The sequence below is a fragment of the Polypterus senegalus genome, chromosome 18 (assembly GCF_016835505.1).
Source record: "Polypterus senegalus isolate Bchr_013 chromosome 18, ASM1683550v1, whole genome shotgun sequence".
NCBI lineage: Eukaryota > Metazoa > Chordata > Cladistia > Polypteriformes > Polypteridae > Polypterus > Polypterus senegalus.
The window spans coordinates 80,837,543-80,852,228 of NC_053171.1; positions in this window are offsets into that span (position 1 = coordinate 80,837,543).

Sequence of the window (14,686 nt, forward strand, 5' to 3'; positions counted from 1 at the left end):
ATAACTACGGCATTAATCTAACCGACTAGTGTTAATGCAGAACAGATGGCTGGAACTTAAACTAGCAGTAACAGGTGAAAATAAAGAACCAGCCCTGGGCAAAATGCTGTGCCCACTCACACACAAAGCTTTGCAAAAATATAATAAAGTACCACAGAAACAAAGTAACATATACAGTATATCAAGATTCACTTATTCAATTCAAATCAGTTAATTGAACAGAAATTACATTTTCTATAATACCTTACTAGGTTATCTTAAAAAAATTAAAGGGGCCATCATAAAAGGTAAATGCATTGAATTAATATTGTAAGAAAGAAACCTCATATATATTGTGGAAGACTGCCGGCTTCCCAGGCCGGTCCGCACCCCCAGGCCGACAGGAGGAGCTCTCCCGACACCAGGATCGTGCCCCGAGGTCCAGCAGGGCCTTATGGACTCTGTAGTGTTTATACACAGCCCTGCTGGATACCTTGGGGACCACCAGGAGTCGCTGTGGGGGGACTTCTGGGTTCTGTTGTGCCTTATGACCCGGGAGTACATCACAGTCACGTGACGGGAAGGAATGGCGTGCTCCCGGGGTGATGTAAAAGACTGATTGCCCTGACCCGGAAGGAATAAGGAACTGTGGACTGCTGGGACAGGAACACCTCCGGGTCAGGGGCTATAAAAGGACGGTGCCTCAGTCCAGACACTGAGCTGTGCTGGGTGGGAGAGGAGCAAAGTGTCTGGGCGAGGAGGAGAGGTTATTGTGTTTATTTGTAGAGATTTGTGAGTAGTGTGGAAGGTGCTTGGTGCACTGGAAGAAACAATAAAGAGTCTTAGACTGTTACCTGGTCTCCGGAGTTGTACCTGAGGGTTCAAGGGTGCACTACTGCCCCCTACTGCCACAATATATATATATATATATATATATATAGAGAGAGAGAGAGAGAGAGAGAGAGAGATGAAAACATTCAGTTAACCATTAATCAGAATCAAACTCATCTTTTTTGCCTTGTGCCCAAAGCTAATGGTGTATGTTTCCACATAGCAGTGGTTGCCCTGTGTAATGATTCACAACACAAGTGAATCTTAATTTTTAAGTGCCCTCTAACAACCATTGAGGCATTTCCACCCCTAATGCTTCCCCTTTGTCATCCAGGCAGCTTCTCTTTCTTTCTTTCTTTCTTTCTTTCTCCAGTGCTGGTCCCCCACCTCCAGCTTTTCTGGGGCATCTAGCACATACTGTATACAGGGCTTACTGCCTCCTAGTGGTGCCTGTGAGTTTACAGGACTTGTTCTTCTACAAGTTCATCCATCTCCTTCTTTCTCTCTCTCTCTCTGTCTTACCTGGAGGCTATCTCTTGGACTTATCACTGCCCTGTACCATCATAGTGCTGTCCGTGCCTCTCCAAGCCAGGTTCTCCTTCACAATATCCCTTTACTTTGTAAACAGAATAACATGCACTCAGTTATCGGTTATGCTGATGTATTAGCTTCAAAGACATCATTCTTCAAATATCAAGTACTGTATGGGAAATGTTCTACAACTAGCAACATTTAACAGGATCATCTTGTGCATTTGTCAGTCAGCAGTTTGTGCTTCTAAAAAGTTTTCAGTAGCTGTTAATAATGTGTCTAGTCCCATAATCTTGCTTTCTACAAACATTATTTCTGCCTGCTGTGCTTTTGTGTTAGCCAAGGGTATGGAGATCTGAAAGATAAAAGCAGGTCAGCACTGCTGTTCGGCACAAAGAAGGTTGGAAATGAAAAGTGGTACTTCAGACAGATGCATCATAAAATGTGAGAGGCAGATGGTAATGTCTCAATTATGGATAAATAAAAGAACTCAGACTTCAACTTGAGATGCCTATAAAAATCATTTTGGAAAGCACACCTAAATTCAGTACTAAAAAAATGTGACTTGTATACAATGAAGTGTATTTATTATTTTTGTGCTGTGCCTTGAATGGGATGACCAATGCCTCTATGCAATTTGGACCCACTCACTTTGTCCATGAGTGTTTCTCAGGGCACTGCGGTTTCAAAAGATGTGCGTGTCAGGTTAACTGGTATTTCTAAAATCGTCCAGTATGACAGTGTTCGAGAGTGTACCCTATGGTGGACTGGCACTTCTTTAGGAAGTTGGTTTCTTCCTTGTATCTGATGTGGTCTGGCATTCGATAAATCTTTAATAGAATGGGTAAGTTCAGAAGGACTCCTCTATCTAAATCAAAATATTCATTTATTTCCTATAAAAGAGAATTTCATCTGTTTTGAGTCATGTCATGTCATTTTATAACCTGTTGAAACTCTACCAGTGTCATTTGGGGCTGCTGAAGCCTACCTCAGCCAGCATAGTTCATAAGGCAGAAACAAACCCAGAACAGGGTGCCAGTCCATTGCAGGCCAAACACACACTCACACACACACATACACACACCAAACACACACTAGGGCCAATTTAGCATCACCAAATCAACTAACCTGTATGTTTTTAGACAGTGGGAGGAAGCCAGAGCACCCAGAGGAAAACCACGCATACATGGAAACAGCAAATTCCATGCAGGGAGAACTGGGGATGCGAATCCTGATCTCCTTAATGTGAGGACGCCTTCTGTTTTGAGTCATATAGCATATTCCATATAACAGTTGTGAAGCCTGTTTTGCTCATGTCTTGCAGCTTAATGTTAAAGATTTCATTTTCATGAGTCAGACCACCCAGACTGCATCAAAACATTTGCTTATGACATCTTGGATATTAAGAACACGATTCAGCTTTGCACAACATTACTGTGGAACTCAGCCTCAAGATGAAGTCTATATTTAAGAACTGACAATAAGCAGAATGAAGAAGATGTCACACTTCTCCAGAGCTTTAAATTTAATACCCAGACATTTCTAAGAATAATAAAACCATCAAAATGATTAGTGACAAATCTAAAACTGGCTATGGAGAAATTATATCTAACTCAAGCCTTAAGACATAGACTGGCTCTGGGCATGGTACCAATCTCTTCTCTAGACTTATTCTTGCATACACTCACATGAAGCCAGTTCAACGTCATCAGTTAATCTAACCTGCACATTTTAGGAGATGTGGGAAGGAAACCCCTCAAAGACACTGTGACACGTGAGTCACTGTCTTGCAACCCAAAACATGTCTCAGTACTTTAGCAAAACCAGCTTTATTCAGCTTGAAACAGGAACAGCACATCAATGTTGCCATGCGCTTGTAGCAGAACAGGAAACACTCTGGGTCATCTGAGGGAGCCATCTTCACCAGCACATCCCTTGGGAGCGCAAAGACCGGAGCGCCCACAGGAGCCTCATTTTGCTCCACTGGTATCGAGATATCATAAGCCTCATGGGGTTTCATTGGTGCAAGACCCCACTTCTGGTACCATGTGACAAGTGAGTCCCAATACTTTAGCAAAACCAACTTTCCTCAACTTGAAACAGGAACAGCGCGGTTATTTATTGTAGCAGGATCTACCATTCTGCTATACACAGACACAGCAAACAGGCACAGTCGGGGCCAGGTCAGTGGCCAAGTTATACAGTTCCCTGCATTTATAATGTTCCTTACATCACCCAATGGCGACACGCACTTATAGCACACTCTTGATTGCCTTGTAGTTGTTTCCATACCGCTCTGCTGCTATGCTGCAAACCTGCAGTTGCCTCAGCGACTGATAAGCAGTTCTCCAGAGGTGCAACAGTCATGCTTTGGCTTGTTATCCTGTTGGGACTGCTATATTTTTGAATTGTATTTCTTCTCGTGTCTGTCTTGTGTTCCTTGAGTGCACCACAGCTTGCTCCAGTTGCCAGGGAAAACCCTCCATGTCATTGAGGGTGTGGTGCCAAGGTTTGTCACATGTAGGCAATTCGTCACCTGTTAAATACCTGTTCGCCTCACTTTGTTTTGATTCAAGCTGTAGGTAACAAAAACCTTGGCTAAACCTATTGCATATATTTCTTGTTTCTGATTTGATTTCTTGTTTTCCCGACCTTCATTTTGTCCGTCTGACCTTGAATTTTCATCTTGCTGTTTGTCTTTGTTGTTTCGGCACTTATCGATCTCCCAGTTTTGAGCCTTTTGTGTTTCATGTCTCTTGCCTCCTGGTTGGGCCTTTAAAATTCTTGTCAGCTTACCGACACAACACAGACAACACAGGGTTTGAAATCTGAGTCCATTAGGCATCAGCACTAACAAATTCAGCAACCTGGCACCCATACAATGGAGAAATGTCTTCCTAGATTTGAAAAGAACTATAACTGTACTAAATGTTTCCCTACTTTCAAAATACAAGGCTTCATATTTGCATGATCAAGTTTCCATTATTACAGTACATACCTCCTGGAGCAAGAATGTTCACAAACTCTGTCACTTCTTTAAGCAACCTATTCGTCTTCAACATTTTGCTCACTGACACACTGCCAAATCTTGCAAACATGCTGTAAGCTCCAACACAACCATTACTGAATGTTACACAAAGAGAAACACAAATACTACAACTACAACACCTGCAGAACTGTCTTCAAACAAAACAACACATAATGTTGACATTGTTTAACTATTCACAAAAAAGGAAATAGAAAGAAACAAAAAAATCAAAGAAATAAATTCAACCATATAAAGTCATATATCTCAGTTCAACAAAATCATTCTTCTGATTTACTGAGCAGGATCGAAGTAACGGAGTTAAACATACAGGTCAAAACAAAGGATGGATATATCTGAAAAAGAATATGGAGTGGCAGCACTGCCCCAATGTAAAAAATCCGGGTCAGTCCCACCATTTAAAGGAATACTCCACCCAAAAATTGTGACCCGACATTTGCGCGATAGACATATGTGCGCCGACAAAATAGCGCTGATTAAAACGCACCTTCAAAATCACTCCGACAAAATCGCGAAAGTTTCATTAAATATGAATTACTAGTTTAAAGCATATATAATAATGTTTATTTTAGAAGTCAATATTATGAGACGTGGCATGCCATCAGCACGGCACACAGATAGTCCTTAAGATCACGCCCTGCATATGTAGGAAGAATTGTAGCAAGGGTGTCGCACTCTCTTGGCCTCTCTCGCGATTTTGTCGTGGCGATTTTGTCAGCGCGCATTTGTCGAAAACCAGTTAGCGAGTTTGTTGGTTGCGGTTTTGTCAGGGCGCATATGTCTATTGCGCTTTTGTCGGTGAACCCCCAAAAATGATATTTTTTTAAATGTCACTTACCTCATGTGGTCAAGATTTTTTTTATGTCATATTTTCATGGAGAATGGAGGAGATAACTAGCTTTCTGATAGAATGGGTGTCTGTGGAGACCAGCACTGACCCACAGCAAAAATAACAAAATGTCCATTAAAAAAAAGTTCATGTTATTTATGTCAAGTAATCCACACTTCAAGTCATTTTATGCTGACAATGGGCAAAATCCAATAACTTTTTGCTAAATGATTGTTAAATACATACAAAAATTCTAGAGCAGGGCATGCAGAGGAAACACATTCACACAGGAGGAGGATTTCTTCACTAAAAACATAAGCTTAAAAATTTTCTAAACCATCACTACACACCACATGGGGTAAGTAACATATTACTTTATATATATTTTGGGGTATAATCCCTACATTTCGTCAAAAATAACCTGTCACCACCTAAACGTAGTGGCCACTGCCTGAACTGCTAAACCCTAGTTTGGTGGTGCTCAACAAAGGACCTCCGTGCTCCGATAATCCTTATTTTCCCTTAAAAACATTTTGTATACCAGTTCACGTGGATTTTATTTTTCTTCTGCCCCATGGGCAGTGCTTTAACAACCTCAGAACTGAATTTTTCTTTGACCTGGGAGTCCCACCAACAGACATCTTAACGCCATTTCTGCAGCCACCTATCACATGCATGCAAATGATGGAACAACAAACAAAAATGTTAGAAGAATAAAACAATATTTGGCTGTGCCACAAAGAATTTTTGTCAGCCTGCTATTAAATGTGGAACTGTATTTTAGCTTTGGTAATAAAACACACAGCAGGAGATATTTTTACTCAACATAATGTTCTTCCTTCTCTTGCTTTAAACAGCTCAAGCTTGCATTGTGGAATTTTGTATATTTCTGTGATGCCTTTAATGGATCACAACTTTGGTATCATACAAGAAATTTAATTTAATTTAAACTTTCCGTTTATTTATTTATTTATTTATTTTTTTAAATGGATGTTATAAATAATGTTACAGCTACAGTGGGAACAAAACCATCATACTGGCAGTGAGGAGGCATTAGACTTGATCTAAAGTGTGATTAAGTGTAATTGAATCAAAACTAGTACCCAGGAGACACAACCACCCCACAGATCAAAAAGATAAAAGCAGTGATATATGTGCTCATTTGTCTATCTTCACTGGCTTACTCTGAAGACTCCCCTCTACTGCAGTGCTTCAAGTCTGCATATTAACAATAGTCACAAGCACAGACTGTGGTTAGAAATTTCAGGGAACATTGTTGAGACCTAATGTTTTTGGAATTTACAGTGTTATTTCATCTCCCCGTGGGAGGATTTAGTCAATTTACTTGTCAAATGTGAGGTTTCATTGAGTTTTTATTTTACTTAATACCATTACTCCAAAAGTTCTTACTGAATAATAAAATGTTTTGCCTTTCATTTTTTTGTTATAGCCTTCAATAATTAAGCAAATCTGAAACTTTTAACTAAAGTAATAACAGTCTTGTTGGTGACACAGTTAGTACTACCTCTAACTGGGTGCAAACAGATACTATTAGACAATGATATTGTTTATCATACCGATAAAGATGAGATAATTCCCAAAGTCGCCAGGGGGATCTGTGTCTTACTTACGCTGTGTGTGTATGTTTTGGGATCCTCAACCTATTTGGTGCCCAACTGTACATTTGTATGGACTGGGAGTGCACAATCAGCTACTGCACTCCTTGGGATTGGCACCAGAGCTTCTACATGTCCTCAATGACACCAGAGGTGACCTCTGCACATACACAGAGAACCTGAAATTGAGTGGTCTACTGACAAAGTGCTCTCTGGGCTGGAGGAAGGAAGAGTAGAGTAGGAGTGGGAAGGCCCACTTAGTTAAGGTCATTGGAAGGTGTAATGTTTAAAAGGCATGGTATACAGTATAAGTGGATCATCTGCTACATAAGGACTAGGAGCTACTATAGCAGAAAAGCCTCACATGCTGGAGAATTATTAACTTGCCTTTGTTGGTTCTTTTTCTGTTAACAGGGTTTACTGTCCCAATAAAAGGTGTTTTAATGTCATTGATATTTTGTTTAATCCTATCTACCAAATTTACAGTTTCATTGAATAACCAGAGCCCGTATCAATAGCAATAGATGCAAAGCACACAAGGGTCACCAGCACATTACTTTTGAGCTTAAAACATTAAAACAAATCATTTGATGTTTCACTTTGTGAATTTAATAGTTTGTTTGAAACTATACACTCGTGTCAAACTTGATGACTACAACAAAACAGTTGGGACAGTTGAGTGTTTACCACTGTGTAACATTTCCAGTTCTTTTAATAACACTTATTAATCGGGCATTGAAGACCCAAGTTGATTAAGTTTAGCAAGTGGAATTTTGTCTATTCATCTATTATGCAGGTCTTCAGTTTTTCAATTGAAGGGGGCCATTGTTGAAGTATTTTGTGCTTCATAATGCGCCACACATTCTCAATCGGACAGAAGTCAGGACAGTAGGCAGGCCAATCTGATACTCATACTCTGCTTACACAGCTATGCGCTTGTAATCTTGGCAGAATGTAGTTTGGTGTTGCCCTCCTGAAAAATGCAAGGATGTTCCTGAAAAAGGTGGTGTCTGGACGGAAGCATATGCTGCTGTAAAACCTGTACATCTCTCTGCACTAATGGTGCCCTCACAAGTATGCATGCTATTCATGCCATGGTCACTGAGACACCCCCATATATGACAAGTACTGGCTTTCTCATTGGCCCAGAGATCACAAATGTCAGGTTTTGTTTTTCCCAAAAACAACTAAAATGTTAAGTTGTCAGACAAAACATGATTCCACTATGCTGCTTTCCATCTCTGATGTGACCAAGTGCAGAAAAGTAAGTGGTACTTCTGGACAGTGTTGATGTTTGGTTTCTGTTTTACACAGAAAAGCCTTACTTTGAATTTCTAGATGCAGATATGAATGATTTTAACTTACAAAGTGTTTTCCGAACTATTCTCGAGACTATGTCCTAATATCCACTACAGAAGCATAACAGTTTTAGGACAGTAAAGTCTAAGGAATTGGAGATCACAACATTGGACATTGGGCTGGATTTTGTGATTTTTTTAACCCTTTGAACCCAGCAAGCCCAGTTTTTTTACCATCATAAGCTGTGTGGTCTGAGTAACAGCCTATGCCTAGCTGTTATGCTACACTACTGTTACCCAACTCTACGCGTTATACCTTTCAGTCCACCAGTACAGACTGTGACACTAAAGGGCACTGTCGCTCCTCAAACCCAGTAGAAAAACGTCCAGGACACCAGGTAAAAGCACAAAAAAGTTCTTTACCTCTTTTCCTTCTTGGAACTGAGCTCTCAAGCACCACAGCCACAGTAAACAGGCAATTATAAACACGCAATAAATAACACAATTCTTTCCTCCACACCACCCAGCAAGCTCTGTCAACTACCTCCCAACTCCGGCTCGCTTGCTGGGCTCCCAACAGTCCTTTATATAGTCCTTGACCCGGAAGTGCTTCCGTTCTTCCTCTCACGCGATATGCCAGCACTTCAGTTTTCTTTAGCCCGGAAGTACTTCAGGGCTTCCGTCCCCGTGACTTGGGAGTACTTCTGGGCTATAAGGAAAGTAAAATTCCACAGTCTCCCTGCATCATCTCCTGGCGGCACCCACAGTTCCCAGCAGGGCTGTGAAGCCGAACTCCAGATCCCCTGGTGCCCTGTGGGAATCGAGGGCACCGCTAAGCTGTAGGGAAGCTACCATCTAGCGTCCTAGGGGAGGCTGTGTCCCAAATTAGCTGCCTTCCCTCATCCTTCCGATCTTTGGGTTGAGCTGCTGGCCGTCCATCAGAAGACATGTCCGAAAGAATAGTACTGACTAAGTACATAATATATCACTGTCTAGTTGTGCAGTTACACTACTTACACAAGTTATGCTACTGTTTTTTTACCTGTTAGGTCAGTTTTAGTTTTACAGAAAAAAGTGGAAATAATTTCAATTGTACTTTAACATGGGAGCAACTCAAAACAATAGATGTGTAGTGCGCACAGAGAAGTGCAAGCAGCCAAAGAGAGCTTTGGCCTTCTGCTCCACAGGACGTTTCTTTCCTCCCTGAGCTCACCTTAGGACAGGGGCCTCCAACCTTTTTTCTCCTGAGAGCTCCTCATGTTTTCTAATGTTTATTCTCATAGCTTATTTCAACCGAAACAAATTGAATAAGATTGTTTTGCATTTATAAAAATTCAGTGCCCACAACTCACATTTTGCATTAAAACATCACAAAAAATATTTAGTTCACCTGCAAGTGCATTTGTATGTCTGCATGCCTTTTCTAGTGTATCTCACACTACTGAATTAAAACATGAATGCTGTCAAGACGAAACAATGCAATCCCAAATACACAGATCTGACTTATTCATTTGTCATTTTGTTCCATGTCACTGTTTCACTTTATTCACATGTCCAGTTGCATGTGTGATGCGTTTTTCAGTTAGTCAGTTGACTGGCACTGCATGGAGTCAACTAGAGAGGCAGGTGTATGGTGGAGTGGAGCCACTTCGGTTCACTCTGATAGTCTTTTAAATGTTTGTCTGTCAGTCTTGTTCTGAACTTTGATTTCATGACATTCATGTCAGACTCACAGAGGTATGGAGACCCAAACAAAGCAGACATTTTCAGAGCTGCTTGGTGAAGATTCTTATAGTTATCTGGCTCTACTACGCTCCAGAAATGATGAGAATGCTGTTGAGAATTTAACTGCACATTATTTTGAAGGTTTACTAATATATAATATATAAAATCTAATGTCTATTTCTCTGTCTGTATGTCTGTCCGCTTTTCATGAGAGAACTACTTAATGGATTTAGACCAGGTTTTTTTCTATAATTTGCTTGAACATTCCCGTTGCTTTTGCGACTTCTCTCATTTCGCTATGTATCATAGTTCGTTTGCAGTACCCATTTATTTTTATTTTTACGCGAATCCAAGAGAGACGCAGGGGGCTAGGCGGTGGAGGGGTGGGTGACTTTCCTCACTCACTTGCCAGCTTCGGGGCTTGGTCTTTAACTCCGCTTAGCTAGTGAATGAGAGATCAATTGAATTCAACTTTGTTGAATATTTAAAATAAAGTGTTACTTAGGTCTTGATGAGTCTGAGTCCGGATATTCTCTTAAGTGTATGCCACATTGAAAAGACAGATAGCAATTCAGATTGTGGATCGTGATTTTGTGTTAAAAGGATCGTGATATGATTATTTGGAAAGATTGGCCGCCCCTAATTTGACTAATCAAGTTTTCAAATTTATATAGGATTCATTAACCCTTTAGCGAGGTACTTGAAAAGGGGTTGCAAGCTACTGGTAGCTCGCGAGCGATGTGTTGGAGACCCCTGCCTTAGGACATCTGTGTTATGGTGTGACAGGTGCAGTACTCCAGTCAAACTCCCTACCTGTCACTTTCCTCAGAGCAGAGAGTTGTGGCAATTCATGAAAGTAGTGAGAACCCTGTGGGGAAGAGGAGATGCTGGGTGATTGATCAGAAGACAGTGAAAATTATGTGAAGTGTTATTGTGCTTTGCTTCTAGCACTAAAAACTGTCGTTAACCATATTACTCAAAGGTGCAGTTTTACCATTAGGTCCGTACAATGGACAGAAGAAAATGATGAAAACGGTGAGACGGTAAGTGAGGCAGCTTGTTCTATAGTATCAATCTGATGTTATAAATTGTTGAAAATTGCTGGGGAGGCTTGGTTTATGGTCCTAAAACGAGGGGAAGGGGAGGGTACAAAGGGTTAATTGTATTGAGAATTTTAAAAGGTGAAATGCCCAAAATCCTATTGATTTTTCTTTGAGGAACGTTGTTCTCAAAGTGCTGGATTGTTTGCTGATGTGTCTGTTGGCAAGTATCTGTAGGCTCTTGCAGGACTAGGCCTATTTTTTGGAGACTCCTTATACACTAGATCGTGATTGCCTCAGCTGTTTAACGCCACAATGTTATTTCAACTTGTTATATTGTTATTAGTCCTAAATTACAACTTTTCTGAAATGTGCTGCAGAATAATTTCAAAATAAACATTGTGACACTAGAGGGCGTTGTCGCTCCTCAAACCTCACAGAAAAACGTCCAGAACACAAAGTGAAAGCACCAGGAATTCTTTTAATTCTTTCTTTTCCTAGTATTGTGCTCCAAAGCGCCACAACCACCACAATAAACAAATCAATAATCACGACAATACAATAAATCCTCTTCTCCTCCCAGCAGCTCCATCACACTACCACTCAACTCCGGGTCACCTTGCTGGGTGTCGCATAGTCCCTTATATAGTCCTTGATCCAGAAGTGCTCCCATCCTTCTGTCCATGTGATTTAATTGCACTTCCGGGTCAGAGGAAAACTTGCATTTTTCTTCAGCCTGAAAGTACTTTTGTTCTTCCGCCCCCATGACTTGGGAGTACTTCCGGTCTATAGGGATAAAAATCCCTTTGCCTCCCTGCAGCATCACACGATGGCACCAGCGGCACCCAGCAGGGGCTGTGAAGCCGAACTCCATCTGCAATGGTGCCCTGCAGGAATCCGGAGCACCTCCATGCTGCAGGGAAGACGCCATCTAGCGCCTTGGATGTGTTGGCCATGCTGAGCTGCAAGACGTTCATCAGAACATTTACCTTCAAAAAATGATGTATACCTTGTGTTTACACCACTTTTCTTTGAATTCAAGTCAACAGAAATTCAAAAATCGCTTCTTTTTGCTTTTCTTAACATTTTCTATACTGTCTCAACTCTTTTAGAATTGGGTCTGTACGTTCTGCTTTCTGCTCACATCTCAAAGATAAGCTGGGAGGACTCCTTGAACTGTCTTGGTATGAGTGAAATGTGAGGATGTGCCTCCAGTTGAAGGCGGCCTCTGACTTGCAGGCTGGTGCTGATGAAATCGGTTCAGTGGCCCTGTAATGGAATGAGCAGTTTCGGAAAATAAATGGGTGAAAATCTCGTATCAGACAAAACAGATTAGACATACTGAACAGCTGTGCATCCTTAATAAAGCATAATTTCACTGAATACTTTTATTAACCTTTTACCAAATTATAATTTTCAGTATGCTATGATATCATCTATAATTTCATTTGAAACAATTAGAATTGCATATGATCAAAAGAAAAAGTAATTACTTGGGATTGTTTCGCATTCTCATATTAAAAGTTTTAATTGTCATAGTGGCTTGCTTGCCGATCACTTTCACCATGTTATCAGATATTGTAAAACTTAAAAAAGGCTTGTGTGAAAAGTGCCACTTCTTATTAAAGTATATTTATTAAAAAAAAGGACACACATTATCAGCTCATTTTATTTCCCTCACAAAAGCATTGCACATATTAAATAGTGAATTTTTCTAACTACTATGTGTAGAGATTAAAATATGTAGACTGATGAACGTTTTGACGCCTACTTCCATTCCTAGCATGCCCATTTAAAAACAAGATCCCCCCTTTGTGCCAGAATGGCTTTCACTTGTCTCGGGGACCATGAGTGGGTTTGTGGAAGAAGAGATCAATGCAATAGGCAATAGATGTTTTAAAAAAAATATATTACATTGTTTGTCTATGAGAGTGACATTAGGCACTACGGAGAATAGCAATATAAGAGATAAAGAAAAGACATCAGGTTTAAAGACCTGCAGCATATATGGTTGAGATTTGATTTTAAAGCAGTGACAGTTCATCTGAGGCAAACTGCTCACAATGACAACTTAATGTAACACATCAATCTTCTGTTCTATGTTATTACATAACAGGGCACAATATAACAGATATCTCAAGAAAAAAAAAAAAAAACTTGTCTTTTAATCCATTCCATGTTTAAAGCATAAATAACATGGTATTTGAAAAACACACATGCAAGGACATTATATAAGAATGCAGATGCGGAAACACAAGCAGACCACATGGACAATACTTTGATTTTTTTGTGATTTAGGCATAATTATAATTTGAAGCAACAACTCTTTTAGTGTCTAAAGGAGTAGAGTGTAAAAGATTTTATCTTTATAAAAATCCAGTGATTCCTTGACAAAGAATATATCGGACCACAGAATGTTTTTCTTTTGTGATTTAGACATAATGATAATGTACAGAAATGTCTCTTTTAATGTTCAGAGGTAGCTGTGTATATATGCTGTGAAGCCAACCCCAACACAGACAGGCATATTTAACCAAATTGTTGGTTGGCCAGGACTTTGGGGACTTTAGGGGTTTGGTGTGCACTGTTTTAAATAGAAGAATGTACAATAAATGTGTGGGGTGATTTAAACGTGTCTGCCTATCTGTGTCTGGGTTGGCTTCCACTATATATATATATATATATATATATATATATATATAAATATATATACATTGGTGTGAAAAACTATTTGCCCCCTTCTTGATTTCTTATTCTTTTGCATGTTTGTCACACAAAATGTTTCTGATCATCAAACACATTTAACCATTAGTCAAATATAACACAAGTAAACACAAAATGCAGTTTATAAATGATGGTTTTATTATTTAGGGAGAAAAAATCCAAACCTACATGGCTCTGTGTGAAAAGTAATTGCCCCTGAACCTAATAACTGGTTGGGCCACCCTTAGCAGCAATAACTGCAATCAAGCGTTTGCGATAACTTGCAATGAGTCTTTTACAGCGCTCTGGAGGAATTTTGGCCCACTCATCTTTACAGAATTGTTGTAATTCAGCTTTATTTGAGGGTTTTATTGCATGAACCGCCTTTTTAAGGTCATGCCATAGCATCTCAATTGGATTCAGGTCAGGACTTTGACTAGGCCACTCCAAAGACTTCATTTTGTTTTTCTTCAGCCATTCAGAGGTGGATTTGCTGGTGTGTTTTGGGTCATTGTCCTGTTGCAGCACCCAAGATCGCTTTAGCTTGAGTTGACGAACAGATGGCCGGACATTCTCCTTCAGGATTTTTGATAGACAGTAGAATTCATGGTTTCATCTATCACAGCAAGCCTTCCAGGTCCTGAAGCAGCAAAATAACCCCAGACCATCACACTACCACCACCATATTTTACTGTTGGTATGATGTTCTTTTTCTGAAATGCTGTGTTCCTTTTACGCCAGATGTAACGGGACATTTGCCTTCCAAAAAGTTCAACTTTTGTCTCATCAGTCCACAAGGTATTTTCCCAAAAGTCTTGGCAATCATTGAGATGTTTCTTAGCAAAATTGAGACGAGCCCTAATGTTCTTTTGCTTAACAGTGGTTTGCGTCTTGGAAATCTACCATGTAGGCCGTTTTTGCCCAGTGTCTTTCTTATGGTGGAGTTGTGAACACTGACCTTAATTGAGGCAAATGAGGCCTGCAGTTCTTTAGACGTTGTCCTGGGGTCTTTTGTGATCTCTCGGATGAGTCATCTCTGCGCTCTTGGGGTAATTTTGGTCGGCCGGCCACTCCTGGGAAGGTTCACC